Consider the following 16,070-nt stretch of genomic DNA (forward strand, 5'->3'; position numbering starts at 1 on the left):
AGGACGTTTGGCCTCCTGAAGAGCCGATTCCGTGCCTCCACAAGACAGGCGGGTCCCTCCCATATGCACCGGTGAAGGTCTACAAAATCTTCCTCGTGTGCTGCATGCCGCGCAACATGGCAGTGGAGAAAGCTGTGCCACTCATCCTGGATCCGGATGAGCAGGAACATCCACCCGTGGAGGATGAAGGGCTTGGTCACAAGGCAAGTGAGGAGGAGGAGGAGGAGGAGGAGGAGGACATCTGGGGTCAGCTCATACGCAACTTGTTCTCATAATGGTGAGTCCCTGGGTCTGAGTGTGCACGCTTGGAGCCTTGTGTGGCATGTGTTGCAATGTGTGTGTCCAGCTGACTGTATGCTAAGTGACTTAGAGGTGTGTTCTGATGTGTCACTCGGGTGATGATGTCATTCCACACATTTTAGCTGAGACACTCAATTTTAAACTAGCATGGTGACAACCTTATTCATGTAGAGTACATGACCATGCATGCGGATGACTATCTTTTTGCAGACTTCTTGTGTGTCTGTCATCCCCAGGTAGTTGCGCATGCTGTCTGCTCGTGGCATCGTTGGGCTCCTGCTATTCCTCATGAGTATTGCAACGTGTGCTGAATCAGCGTTACATGCACGGACATGGTGAAGAGTCTCCTTTGGGTAAGGATTGCAGCAAGGCATTTTGGGTGTGGTGGTTGTTTGGAATGTGTGGGCACTGCTCCTGTGCAGGTTTTGTTACTATACATGCATGTCGACTCACCATGGGGCACATGACATGTAGCATGCCTCACATGAATTGATAGTCACACTTCGTGACAGTCATCTGTAATGGGATTGTGGATTGTGATGAAGGCATCAATGTGTGTAAGACTTCCCTCTGAAACATATGGGATGCTACGGGTGGACATAGTGTGGGACATCCCCATAACAGGCTCAATGGGGAATGGCAGCCTCTCCGTGTGCAGCAGGGGGTGTTTGGCTCACCCCCTTCACTTGTGTGCCAGTTCAATGGATTTACAGCATCTGTGGTGCGAAGGGGGTGTCCAGTGTAGGTCCCACATGTTCATCCAGATGACCTGTGAGCCTGTTCATATTGATGCATTTCCCTAGGTGTGAGCCTGAGTAACAAAGGTGTTCCTCACCCTCCAAGGTGCCTCATCTCTGTCAATGCAGGTCTCTTGCCACTGTGAATGCGGCATCTCTGGCATAGTTGTCAAAGATTGTGCATATGAGTCTATGTGTAGCTTAGCAACATGCATGCTGTTCTTCATGGATTAGATTCTCTATTGTGCATGAAGTCCATGGCTGTGTATGCGTTTTGGCATGTAGGTCCCCACAACGGGCACTCAACACCTGCTGAGGGTGTGTTTCCTGTGCGCAGCTCGGCATTCAGTTTCCTGCTCCGGTGTCAGTCATCTTTGGTGATTGTACATCCATTGTCTCTGGGTGTGCCATGGAAAACCGGACACTCCTTCCTTTACATACACCTGTTGCAGTTGTCCTTTCTGACATCCTTGTCTGTGTGTGCAACTTGTGACATAGTTTTCAGGACATGCCGCCTGCTGCTGCAGCCCCTGCTGTACCTTCTGCACATGCAATGTGCACATTGCATGACCCTCAGGTCCTTGCATGACCCCCATCACACTACAGTCTGATGTTGCAGCCACCCTCCAAGCAATGTCCATCCACAAATCTACCGCCTGCTCTCAGGCATACACTAAGCGCACACACAACACCTTTGCATGATGAGTGTGCAACTCCAACTGCCTACACAGCGCTGCCACGCCTTCCAGGCCCTGTCACACCAACCAGGTCATGTCCCTCCTACTCCCCACCGGCTCTCTACCCCAGCAAGGCCATGGGAGTGGGACTCAAGGCTTCTGCATGTAGTATGGTGTCGTTGTCAGGCACATGGCACAGGTATCATCTGTCAGCGTGTCAATCTACAATGTGTCCAGGACCCCCCTCTCCACCATCACATGCGCACAGCACCTCATCATCAGCTCGTATGCCATTGACAGGCAGGTGCTCTTCACCCTCACCTATGACGCAGACATTGACAGTTCTAATATTCAAGAATACATGAGATCCATTGATGAATGGCTGAACATCAGCCACCTGAGGCTGGACTTGTACAGGACTGAGGTAATCATCTGAGGATTGTCCCCTTACAGCTCGGTCAACTGCTTGTGTCCCACCCGCAAGAGCCCTGCACAAGCACCCAGTGTCCACGCACACAAGATGGTGTGCATCATGGATTGCTTGCTCACATTTGCCATGCTAATCACCAGCATCTGTGCCTCAGGCTGCAACACCCTCTGCATTATGCACATGATCCCCAGATAGATCCACTCCAGGAAAAGACAGACCATCCCCCAGGTCCACGACAACATCCGTGTCAAATACTGCCCTGCCCTCTACGGAGCAAGTACATACAGACTCCCGGGAAACTTGTCCACATCCAGGGTGCATCTGCACACCTCAGCTTCAACATCCGGTGCATCAGCCACATCACCGTCCAGCAGTGATAGCTGCAATGGATCACTGTCTGCTGCAGGATGACCTTCACACTCCACACCCACACTCAGGAGGCAGGCCACAACCCCGACCCCAACCCAACCTTGTACCACTGTCATCCGAGACCCCGTTGGGCCATCTCCGTGCATCCAACCTTGACCTGGACACCATTCTTCACATCCACCTTACTCCAGCATGCACGACATAGTCCTCCCACCTGGCCAAACATACCTGGGACTCCCTCCCCGGGAACCTCCACATGAGCCATGACCTCTACGCCTTAATGATACTCTTCCAAATAGGTCTGTCCGCACAGCATTGCAAGCCCCCCCTCAGCAGCTTGAGGACATCACAGGTGAGTATTGTGCTCCATATCTGCATTGAATGATACATTGTGACCCATGTGTGTCCTGTACCAGACTCAGATCCCAGGGTATGGATGGTTGGAGTTAGTTCAACACTCAGGCATAGTTTGACATTTAGACACACATATGTTGTGGAGTAATGCAAAATGACAGCAACATCTCATGAAAAAATAAAGATGTTTATTTGCGGTGGGGTACGTGTTTTGGTAGATGAACTAAGGTGCTCTACCGGGTGCATAGAATCCAAAGTTCACAGGGGGAGATGGGATCCTTTGCATTGGAAGTCATCAGAGTCCAGACCACAGTTTTGGTCATCATTGGTCAGACTGTGACCAGCAAGTCCATGTGGCAGAGAATGTCATTGGATGAGGTGCTGCTGTTGCGCCAGAGGGCCAGGTGCCAGGCCAGTTGACCTGGAAGATGTTGATGGTCCGCTGACTCTCACGGTCTTTTCCGTGGACGACCCACCTTCCTGGGGGGACCCTCAGATGCAGGCCTTGACGATGCTTGTGATGCTCCGTCGGATGAATCCTCCTCCTCCTCCCTCCCTGTGGCTGGTGGTGGTCTTCGCCTGGTGGCACAGGGAGGGTTGCCCATGTTGTCGGCGATCCGACGGAGTGAACGGCTCATGTCCGTTTGCACCGCCAGGAGCTCAGCCAGTCTTGCCTCCATCCGTCCTTGGTGTTGTTGTTGACTGGCATGTTGCTCGGCCTGCAGGTTCTTCATCTCGTCGAGGATCCCCTTCATCTCTGTGAGGCTCGACACTACCTGGCTGATGCCCCTGGTGTCACGCCGGTATGTATCCTGGATGTGGCGTATGTGTGACATACCGGTTCCCTCAGCTGGCTGGTCAGGTTCGCGCCTCCGCCTGCCTCCACTCCCACCACCCCTGCCCACACGAGCCTGGCCTGCCGTTGTGGGCACATCGGGTCTACGGGACCCCTGAGGGATGGCATTTGCGGGGTTGTCTGCCTCCTCCTGGGTGCCCGGAGAACCTTGTCGCTCCTGGCCAGACTGGCTCTGTTGTTCAGTGCGAGCAGGGCTCCTGGGTGTCTCCTGGGATGTGGCAGGAATGGGGGTGGGGTTTGGCACAGATGTACCTGACGCAGGTGCTGCAGAGGCTTGGGCACCAGAGGGGCCAGGTTGGTCGCGGTCATCCACGGAGTGGTGAGAGTCGTCGCTGCCGGTGAGATCATCTTCACGCCGAGCCTGGGACTGTGATTGTTCCCCCCCATTGTTGGGGGGAGGTCCATGACGTTGCCCTGTGTGTGAGAGAGAGACAATGTTAATGCTGTTTCATGCGACATCCATGTTTCATAAATATTCAAGTTGTCACAGTTCCTCCAGGTAGTTGGATGTGCCTAGCATTCCTCTCAATGTACAGTTGGGGATGGGTATGTTGCGGGGGACAGATTGATATGTTCTCCTGAGTGTTTGACCAGTAGATTTTTGGCTAGGATGCTTATTTGGCTATGGATTGGTCTTTTTGTGTCACATGTCCATTGTGAGAGTGGGTAAATCCGTTGGCTGCCCCGGGGGTGTGTGCTTGTGTAAGTGGGGGTGTGTGACCGGGCCTGCAGTTGGGTCTAGTGTGATTTGGCATTGGGTCTCCCAGGTGATGTGTCTGTCCCCTCATGGTGGATGCTGGCATGACAGTGAGTGTGAGTTCCTGTGCAAGATATCTGAGCTTGTGGAGTTGGTGTTTGAGTGTACAGTGGTCACAGGAGGGCCTTGTGCTGCATACAGCAGGGCCAAGTGTCCGCTACCTTGTCAGTACTTTGCCAGTCCCTATGCATTGGGCATGGTGCATGGGTATGTACCTAGGCCATATGGGCTGAGGGCATTGGTGTCTGCTTCTGAGTTGCACAATGTGTTGTGTGAGCCCCACCCTCCCAGCATCCCGGACATCCAGTCTTGGGTTTGTGGTTGGTGTAGCCTGGGACATGGCATTGGCTTTATTTGTGAATGGGGCATGGAGACGTTAGTGGCATGAGCGTGGTTTTTGAGTGTGGTTGTGTGCTGTGAGGGCTTGGTTGAACTTGCTTGCATTTGGTGTATTTGTGGTGTGGATGCCATTGCCCCCATGTTACGTCAGTTGTTTGTGTACTCACCAGGCTCTGCGACTCCTTCGACTCCGTGTACTCCCACCGGTGAAAGCAGGGCCATCACCTTCTCCTCCCAGGGATGGTAATGTACCGGTCTGCGGGGCAGCCCACCTCCAGTGATGTTACTCTGGGCGTATTCCTCGTTCATTTTCCTCTTAACTGCCCTCCGCAGATCGTACCACCTGGCTTGGCATTCATGCCTGGTCCTTAGGATGGGCGCAACAGCATTCACCTTATCGACGATCCTCTGCCACAGGCTAGTTTTTTGGGCTATGCTGGTCTGTCTGACCAATGTTCCAAACAGCTGTGGCTCGACTCTGATGACTTCGTTGACAAGGAGGTCCAGCTCTGCCCTTGTGAACTTTGGATTCTTGTCTGTGGCCATGGTGTGGGGTGTGGATGGTTGTGGGTGTGTGGGTGTAAATGTGACTGTGTGTGTGTGAATGTGAAGAGGGGGTGTTTGTGAAGGAGGTTGTGTGAAGGTGTGTAAGTTAAGGTGTAGTTAAGGTGTAAGTAAGGTTCAGTCGCTTGTGTGTGGGGTCTGGTAGCAGTGGGTCTGTTGCAAAGGCTCATGGGTTGTGTGTGTGGGCCCTTTTTATTGGTCCATTTTTGGGTGTGGCTGGGTTTGAAATTTTGGTGGGTGTGTTATAAGAGGTGGTTGTGATTTTGGGCCTCTGTTTGCCTGTTTGGATGTGCCAGGTCAGTCATTGAGATGTATTTTGTCATGTAGACGTGTTTTGTGGTGTTGTGCGAGTCAAATTGACCCTCCTTGTGCTGTTTTACAGTGTCCTGGTTCTGTATGAGTATTTTTCGCGTAGGTGAGGTCCGTACATACGCAATGCTGGGTGAGGGTGCTGGGTTACGGTGTTGGGGTGCACCGCGTACAGGTGCGGGGCTGGGGTACGTGCCTGGGGTACGGCTCGTACAGGTACGGGGCTGGGGTACGTGCCTGGGGTACGGCGCGTACAGGTGCGGGGCTGGGGTACGGGGCTGGGGTACGGGCCTGGGGTGCGGCGCGTACAGGTTCGGGGCTGGGGTACGGGCCTGGGGTGCGGCGCGTACAGGTGCGGGGCTGGGGTACGGGCCTGGGGTACGGCACGTACAGGTGCGGGGCTCGGGTACGGGTCTGGGGTGCGGCGCGTACAGGTGCGGGGCTGGGGTACGGGCCTGGGGTGCGGCGCGTGCAGGTGCGGGGCTGGGGTACGGGCCTGGGGTGCGGCACGTACAGGTGCGGGGCTGGGGTACGGGCCTGGGGTACGGCACGTACAGGTGTTGGGCTGGGGTACGGGGCTGGGGTACAGCGCGTACAGGTGCAGGCCTGGGTACGGGCCTGGGGTGTGGCGCGTACAGGTGCAGGGCTGGAGTACGTGCCTGGGGTATGGCGCATACAGGTGCGGGGCTGGGGTACGGGCCTGGGGTACAGCGCATACAGGTGCGGGGCTGGGGTACGGGCCTGGGGTGCGGCACGTACAGGTGCGGGGCTGGGGTACGGGCCTGGGGTACGGCGCGTACAGGTACGGGGCTGGGGTACAGGCATGGGGTACGGCGCATACATGCATGGGGCTGGGGTACGGGCCTGGGGTGCAGCACGAACAGGTACGGGGCTGGGGCACAGTGCGGACAGGGGGGTTACGGTGCTGACATATGGGGGTACGGTGCTGCCATATGCGGGGGGAGGGGGGGGCTGTACGACTCGTATCCGGGCACAAGTTTACCCGTGTACATGTGTGCTACTTCGTTCGCTCCGTACGGGGCCTTTTACATGCGGTTGTGTATTCGGACGGGTGGTACGGATTATACTTGCGCGCTCGGACTTCTGTTTTACGATTTGCACGTAAACATGTCCGGCTCCCTCTCGTACACTTTTCCCGACGCTAATCGGATGTAAAAATGTCCGGCTCCATCTCGTACCCTTTTCCCGACGCTAATCGTATGTATTTTTCACGTACGAATCGTACTTTGCCGTTTGTACGGTACTTGTACGATTCGTACGTGAGAATATACGGATACGAGTCGTACGCAATTTTTTTTAACCGGATCGGAATCGGAACCCAGGTAGTTCAAAATTAAAAACAAACTATATTTTAACAACAGTAGAAATATTCAGAAAACAAAATAAATTAAAAAATATATAAATATGTTAAAAATTCAAATATAAATATATTTAATATTTTAAAAAATATATAATGTTAAATACATATAACAAATACCTACAAATATTATATTAAATACAATAAAAAACAATTTCCAAACAAATAAATATTTTTAATTACAAATTTTTTAGCAACAAAAACATTAATTATTACATAAATGTACTTCCTCAACTAACATCATTAATTACCAGTTAAATAAATATTATTCTTTAAAGAAAACTCAAAAATCATTTAACACAATTAAAACTTATTTTCAAGTAAAAGACTAATAGTATTTAACTACTAATTATAAAGTAAGTAACATTTATTTACTCCCCACACTGTACACCTATAAGAATGAAACCCACACAAAAAATAAACACATACCCTAATTAAATATAAATAAATTAATTATTAATATAATCAAACAAAAATTACTTCCCACCCTTTACCCCTGTAAACCCCACAACCCAGAACTAACATTTATTAAACAAATCCCATATTTAATTTTCAATTAATTAATATTAATTAACAACTAATTATTAATGAATGAAACATAAATTACTTCCCACCCTTTACCCGTATAAACCACACAACCCACACCTAAAATAAAATCACACAATTACCATAATTAATTATCAATAAATTAGTTAATATAAAATAGCAACTTAGGTGCCAATTCCGATCCTGGAGAAACCGTGTACGAACCGTCGGACGGAGCATTTTCTCCGTCCGACTCGTACCCGGTTGTAACACTTGACAAATATGCAAGTACGATTCGCACGGAAATACTATTTCCGTACGAATCGTACAAAACACCGACCGACGAAAATAAACATACAAATGTGATCCGGGAAAGCGCCGACGTGACGTCGGGACGCATGCAGCCTGCGTTTCACGAACCAAGAAGTACGAATCATACCCACAGCAGTCCGGACGGCAATATTTTTACGGCACCGCACCCAAAAAGTGCCGGGAAAGCGAAGTACGCCGCGAAACGACCAGATTAGGGGCCCGGTACGTGCCGTACCCCCCCTCAGCCCCCGTAAGTACGCGCCGAACCCCCCCCAGCCCCCGTAAGTACGTGCCGAACCCCCCCCAGCCCCCGTAAGTATGTGCCGAACCCCCCCCCAGCCCCCGTAAGTACGTGCCGAACCCCCCCCAGCCACCGTATGTACGCGCCGAACCCCCCCCAGCCCCCGTAAGTACGTGCCGAACCCGCCCCAGCCCCCGTAAGTATGCGCCGAACCCCCCCAGCCCCCGTATGTACACGCCGAACCCCCCCCAGCCCCCGTATGTACGTGCCGAACCCCCCCAGCCCCCGTAAGTATGTGCCGAACCCTCCCCCCAGCCCCCATATGTACGCGCCGAACCCCCACCCATGTACGTACACCAGTGTACGTACGCACCGTACCCCCACCCGTGTATGTACACCAGTGTACGTACGGACCGTACCCCACCAGTGTACGTACGCACCGTACCCCCACCCGTGTATGTACACCAGTGTACGTACGCACCGTACCCCCACCCATGTATGTACACCAGTGTACGTACGGACCGTACCTCCACCCGTGTATGTACACCAGTGTACGTACGCACCGTACCCCCACCCGTGTATGTACACCAGTGTACGTACGGACCGTACCCCCACCCATGTACGTACGCACCGTACCCCCACCCGTGTATGTACACCAGTGTACGTACGCACCGTTCCCCACCCGTGTATGTACACCAGTGTACGTACGGACCGTACCCCCACCCATGTATGTACACCAGTGTACGTACGCACCGTACCCCCACCCGTGTATGTACTCCAGTGTACGTACGGAACATACCCCCACCCGTGTACGTACGCACCGTACCCCCACCCGTGTATGTACACCAGTGTACGTACAGGTGGGGGTACGGTGCGTACGTACACGGGTGTACATACACGGGTGGGGGTACAGTGCGTACGTACACTGGTGTACGTACACGGGTGGGGGTTCGGCGCATACATACGGGGCTGGGGGGGGTTCGGCGCGTACTTACGGGGGCTGGGGGGGGGTTCGGCGCGTATGCGGGCACATGTCTTCATGGTTGCTATGGGAGTTCGGTCCGGACGGTGTTTTTTCCATACGGTTGTAACATCGGACGCCCGGGACGGATTATACTTGCGCGCTCGGACTTCACTTTTCACATTTGTACGTAAAATCGTCCGGGGATGTGTCGGACACGTTTTCCGACCCGAGGACGTGTGGGGAATTTTCCCAATGCGATTCGTATGGACTTTTTCCCATACGAATCGTACTTGCCAGTTTGTACGGCACTTGCACGATTCGTACAGAAAAAAATCCGGATACGATTCGTACGGGGAAATTTTTTCCAGGTTCGGAATCCGCCCCTTATTATTAATTAATTCAACATAAATTACTTCCCACCCTTTACCCCTATAAACCCCCAACCAGCACCTAAAATTAATAACACAATTTCCATAATTAATTTAAATTAACAACTAATTATTAACTAATCAAAAATAAATTACTTCCCACCCTTTACCCCTATAAACCCCACAACACGCACCTAAAAAAACTACAAAATTACCATTATTAATTCTCAATAAATTAATTAATATTAATTAACAACCAATTAATATTTAATCACACATAAATTACTTCCCACAATTAAGGCTAGAAAATCTAAATTAGTTAAATAAAAAATAATCATGAATTCACTATAATTAAATTACTTTCCACCCTATTCCCCCATAAACCCACAACGGAACTAAAAAATGCAAAATTTTATTAAAACAAAATAAAATTCATGACTAGTAAAAATTCAACACATATATTTAAAAAACAACATAAAGATGGCAAAATACCTGTTATGACCAAGGTCGAGATAACCAACCTGATTAAAAAACTTAGCTCTGATGGTGCGCCGGGTCCCAATGGAGTCCCAGCAGCAGTGCTTAAAGCCTCTTACGGATTCTGGCCGGATCAGTTAACACCACTTTTTAAGTACGCATTTGCTACTTCTACCGTTCCATCCTCGTGGAAAGGCTCAATACTCTTTCTGTTTCACAAAAAAGGGGACCGCACGAAACCTGAAAATTATCGGCTTGTCGCTCTATTACATATAGAAGCAAAAGCATATGCCAGATTACTGTTGAAGGAACTAGAAACCTGGGCAAAAGATCATAACATCCTTCCTTTCTTCCAATCTGGTTTCAGGCCCCAAAGCTCCACCACAGACAACATCCTAGTACTGGGACACTTGTCACTACGTGCGACCCAGCCATCACAACTACCTTTGTTTTGCTGCTTTGTGGATTACAGCGCAGCTTTTGACCGAGTCGACCGTGGGAAGCTATGGGAAAAACTTAACAACTGGGGCATTCCTCTAAAGCTGTTAAAGGCAATAATTGCCCTTTATGAGGGGACCTGGGTGCATATTAAAACCAGCAAAACGTCTGTAACAACTAAGGTTCCAACCAACAATGGCCTCAAACAAGGGTGCGTTCTTGCCCCTTTACTTTTTAATATCTATACAGCCAATCTGGGGAAAGCCCTGGAGGGGGCAAATCTACTAACACCAAGGCTGGGGAACGTGCGGCTCCAAATTCTCCAATATGCCGATGACATTGTTATTATGGATCACACTAGGACAGGCCTACAGAAAGCCTTAGAAACGCTGCACAGATTTAATCAAAAGAACAATCTCTTGGTGAATCAGGAGAAGACCAGGATAATAATCTTTGGGAAGTACCATCGAAAGAAGACAGCTCAATGGCACCTAGGTGACCTGTAAATTAGAACTTGCAAAAGCTATAACAATTTGGGTCTCAGGCTATCAGAAGGGACCAAACCCTCAGCCCATCCGAAATATTTAAGAAGTAAGGGGGCCGGGAAATCTCAATCGAAGACTACACAGCCTGACTGTAGAACCTATCTTGAAAGTTTTAAAAGCAAAAGTAGTGCCCTCCCTTAACTACGGCCACCTAGTCTTACCTGGTGCCCTCACCAAGGGGTCCATTAGGATGGAGGGCGGATGTCCTCCGCCGGGCGGGCGGTAGCAACCGCTGGACCGGCGGCGGACATCCACCCACCATCGAAGCCCTGAACACCGCCGGTCCGATTAGCATTGGGGTCGTAACCGCAGCGGTGTGATTTCCCACCCGCCACGTTTCCGCCGGTTGCAGTCCACCCGCTTGCCTGGCGTGCGGAGCTGGACCGCTACAATTGTGGCGGATCAGGGCCAAGCACCGCCGGCACGATTATGATGCCAGCGGTAGCCAGCTTTCCGCGGCGGTGGAACCGCCATGGAAAGGCATGCGGAGAATGTCTCCGGGGGTCCATTGCGGACCCCCAATGTGTTGGGGGTGTGTGTGGGTGCTACATGTCCCTGTACCAGGTGGCAGGCACTGTGCAGTGCCTGCAACACAGTGCAGGGTCATGCAGGACATGCTTGTTTGGACATCGCGGCGGTGCTGCTGGCAGCACCGCCAGCCACAATGTTACCCACCGCTATCTGACCGCCGCGGTCGGATTTCCACTGCGGAGCATACTAATTGGACCGGCGGTTTTACCGCGGTCCTAGCAGGCGGTGTTTTCCCGCTACCATGGAGGTCGTGGTGCTTTTCCGCCTGCCATCCTGATGGACCTCTAAGTTCCTTGTGAGCCACCAAATCTCTGTATACAAGAAGGTACTAGGCATCCCACGACAGGCCAGGAAAGCAAGAGTAAGGCTGGAGCTGGGACTTACCCGTCCGGACATTACCTGCTCAGGGGACATTTTAAAATATTACTTTAGCACCTTGCGAGCTCCAGCAACATCTCTGAAAGCGCAAATACAATCTTTGAAGAAGGTCGATCCCCATGGCAGGTGCAGTTGATAGCAGCCACAAAATTGTTAGAAATAGATGTGCAAAATGTTCTCAACTGAAACATTCCAGTTGCTGCATGGAAAAGATCAGTGACTAGACAGGCCAAGAAAATATCCCATGAAAGAGATCATGATAGTTTACACCATCAATCCAACCTCTCATCACTGGACACCTCCTACATAGGGGTCAATTACGATTCCGGCCGCAAAGCGAACCGACTGACACGGCCCCGGACCGAATACCGACCGACACGGACCAGCGGCGTACGACCCGTGCAGTACGATGCAACGCGAGTGAATTACAACCGACACGTACGGAATAAAAGCCGCAACGAACCCGGAATCAACCCGACCGACCCGTACCTGCGATGCACGATTAGCGCAGTACAATGCAATGCGTGTAAAACCAGACCGACTCGCACGGAGACCAAGCCGCACGACCGACACGCACAGACAACCCGGCACACAAGCAATAGAGACCGCCGCGAACAACGCCTACCAAACACAGAAGACAGGCAGCGTGAACGAGGCGGAGAAGCCCGCACGAGACAACAGCAGCATCCGTATCCATCACATGAACGTCTCCTTCATGCCTACAAAACACAAAGGAAAAAACACAAAAAAAGGACCAACCAATCAATGACTAAGCCAATAAATACCCAACACAAATTAATTGGACACAGACACACCCACAATACAACTATATAAAGGACTACAATCACTACAAACATCATTTGCAAACAGGAGACACAGCCAGCAGTAAACACCAGTACACAGCAACCACAGACACACTCACAACTCACACATCACACAACTCACACACATCAGCACCTCATACAAAAGCACACACACACAGCAAAACCAACACCAAACCAACATCACTTGCACCCTCACACACACATCCCTCACCACCACCACCCATCACCATGCCTCCAAAGAAGAATCCAAAGTTCACAGATAGTGAGTTAGAAGTGCTGGTAGACGAGATCATCAGAGTAGAGCCACATTTGTTTGGTACATAGGTTCAAAGGACCCCCATCTCACAGAAAACCAAGATGTGGGCGAGGATTGTGGACAAGGTGAACGCACAAGCACCAGCATTGCGTACAAAGGATGATATCCAGAACAGGTGGTATGACGTGCGCAGGAGGGTCAAGAAACTCATCGAGAAAGATCACGCCTTGAGTCAGCTCACCGGCGGTGGCCCTCCTGCCAAACCAGTCTACTTCAGGACCTGGGAGGAGAAGGTGCGGGACATCCTACCACCAGAGAGCGTCCATGGCCAAAGAGACATCCCAGAGACTGGTGAGTACACAAACAACAAACCCAAGATTGTGTGGCAAGGGGACAGTGAAACCATGCACCCCAAGCAAACCAACACTAACCAATAGATAATCAACCCAAGATGTGTATGCCAGTCACACAAACACAATACCTGCCATCTCATAGTGACAGGGGACTGTGTCATGACATGCACCAACCTACAAACAAATACAGCAAGCCAGTGGAACTAAGCCAAATTCACCCAGCCAGACAGTTTGACACCACAAACACACCACCTCACAGTGCAACTGACTCTCAGGAAGGAATAGTGGGGATGCAGGTGAAGTGAGCGTAGCCAAAAGCATGATGGGGCCTGTAGTCACAGATAATGCTCCCCCTCCTGATTGGCCCATCAAGACCTCTCTGAAACATGCCCACATCACAGGGAGTGGAAAATGACTGACAAGGTGGCTGACACTGGGTCCTGGTGTGGGGAGCACAAGGCCCTGCTAGGGCATGTGCGCAAATCAGAAGCAGGACACCACTGACTGACATCCTGAAAGACAACTTGCACGCCCTACAATAGAAGCACGTGTCATGATGGGAAGGAGGACAGCCCTGACCATACTAATCAGCATGGGGAGACACCCCCCCAACACAAACTCCACACAACTCACCGGGTACAATGCATTGACACACACCTCATTGAAATATCAGCAAAAGATCCCCCGTACTGGGTGCTGCTGTGTGAAGCACAGGGGCTCACTTGGGACTTGTAGCCAAACAAACACCAAGAGTTCACAGTCAGCCATCTTGCCATTGATGTCACACCCCCTCACAGGGAAGCAGAGTCAAGAGGGAGGAAGCATGGGCATGCTGGGAAGGGGGGGTGTAGCCAAGAGTATGATGGGACTCGCAGTCACAGACAGCCTACACCCACCCACATGGCCCAGCAAGATCAACCTGAACCATACTTGCCTCACAGGGAGTGGAAAGGGACCGACAAGATGTTTGATACTGGGCTCTGTTGTGGGGAGCACAAGGCCATGCTGGGACTGCTAGCCAAACAAACACCAGGATTTCACAGTCAGCTATCTTGCCATTGATGTCACACCCCTTCACAGGGAAGCAGAGTCAAGAGGGAGGAAGCATGGGCATGCTGGGAAGGGGGGTGTAACCAAGAGTATAATGGGACAGAGCACAAGGCCATGCTGGCAAATGGCCAACAACAAGATCAAACTCTGTCTGTGACAAGCTGGGAAAAAAACAGTGTACAGGCAGGCATCTGTTTGAAAAGTAGAAAATGTCATGTTTGTGAACCAACGATGCATGTAGAAACATAAATCACATTGTGTGTCTCTTCCGAACATAGGTCGTGCTGGGCACCCACTGACAAATGACGAGGATACCCAGTCCCAGACTCTGTTGGACACTGAGCTTTCTGGTCTGACTCTCTCACTGTCCTCTTCGGATGACGACGACCAACCTGGCCCCTCCGGTGTGAGCCATCATGCAGCAGCAGCAACATCTGCCCCCCTGTACCCACGCCTCCACCATCTGGACACCGACAGGGCACCCCCGCCAACACGGACAGACCAAGGACAATCAACACCCACAGCACAGGGACACAGGACCCCCCGGAAGCTACAGCCAACACCACCAGCAACACCACTCAAGGGGTCCCTGTGTCACCTGTGCGCACCGCCGCTGGTCCTGCCCGTGTGGAGAGGGGTGCTGGGAGGGGAGGGAGGCACAGGGCACGCCTTGCAGAGGGGTCTGGACTGCATGATGACCCCCAACTGGCACGCATCATAGCAAAAGTAGCACCGGAGGATTTGGCCAGGTAGTGGGGATCCTTAAGGACATAAAACAGGAGCAGGTCGCCCACCATGCCCTCATGGAGGCAAAGTGGGATGCCCTTACTGCGGTGCATCAGGACATACTACAATGCCTCCGCCAGATCAACACCAACCTGTCCCCACCCCCCTGTATGCCCACAACATCTGTCGCAAAACCATCTGCCAGCGCCACAGGGAGGGAGGAGGACTCTGGCGGAGAGTCCCCTGCACCGCAGAGGCCTGCACATGAGGATCCCCCCCCCCCCTGGAAGAAGAGGGGTCGTCCGAAGAAGGACATGTGAGAGGCAGATGTCCCAGCACATCCCCCAGGGCCTTCTTTGTGCGCAACCCGTTCACCTTGTCCAATCGCACACAACTCGCCCACATGACATGGAGGGTTCATGTTGGGCCAATGTATCAGATGACCGTGGACTTTACTCTGGACATTTCATCTACCAGCACTTCCAACTCAAATGTGAACTTTGGATTCCCAAACCACTGTACAGCACCCACCATCCTGTGCATCTCACTCACACATGTTTATAAATAAACTCACCAGTACACCATACTTGCCTCTGTTGTGATTCCAACTTGTCATGTTCTGGGCGAATTCGATCTGCTACACAACACAGTGCATGTCAAATACTGCAACAATGTGACCAACGTAAGGTCAGTCATGGGGATGTGACACATGTGAGGGAGACACACCACTATGGCAACACAAAATATACTCACCATGGCCATGTGACTCATCACACACAATGATGTTGACCTGAAACACATTGGCATGCACAGACACAACACCAAGCACAGTCAGTGGTAACAAGTCCACAGGTGAGGTAGGCAGATATCACTCAGATGTGGGAAGACAGACAACACACATAACAAAGTGTAGCACAGGTTCATTACACATCATCAACACGTTTATTCCACAATAGTTGCACGGTAATTCTACGTAACAGTGGACACACACTCACAATGTTTTGGAGAATGG

The sequence above is a fragment of the Triturus cristatus genome, chromosome 8 (genome assembly GCF_964204655.1).
Source record: "Triturus cristatus chromosome 8, aTriCri1.1, whole genome shotgun sequence".
In the NCBI taxonomy this organism is placed as follows: domain Eukaryota; kingdom Metazoa; phylum Chordata; class Amphibia; order Caudata; family Salamandridae; genus Triturus; species Triturus cristatus.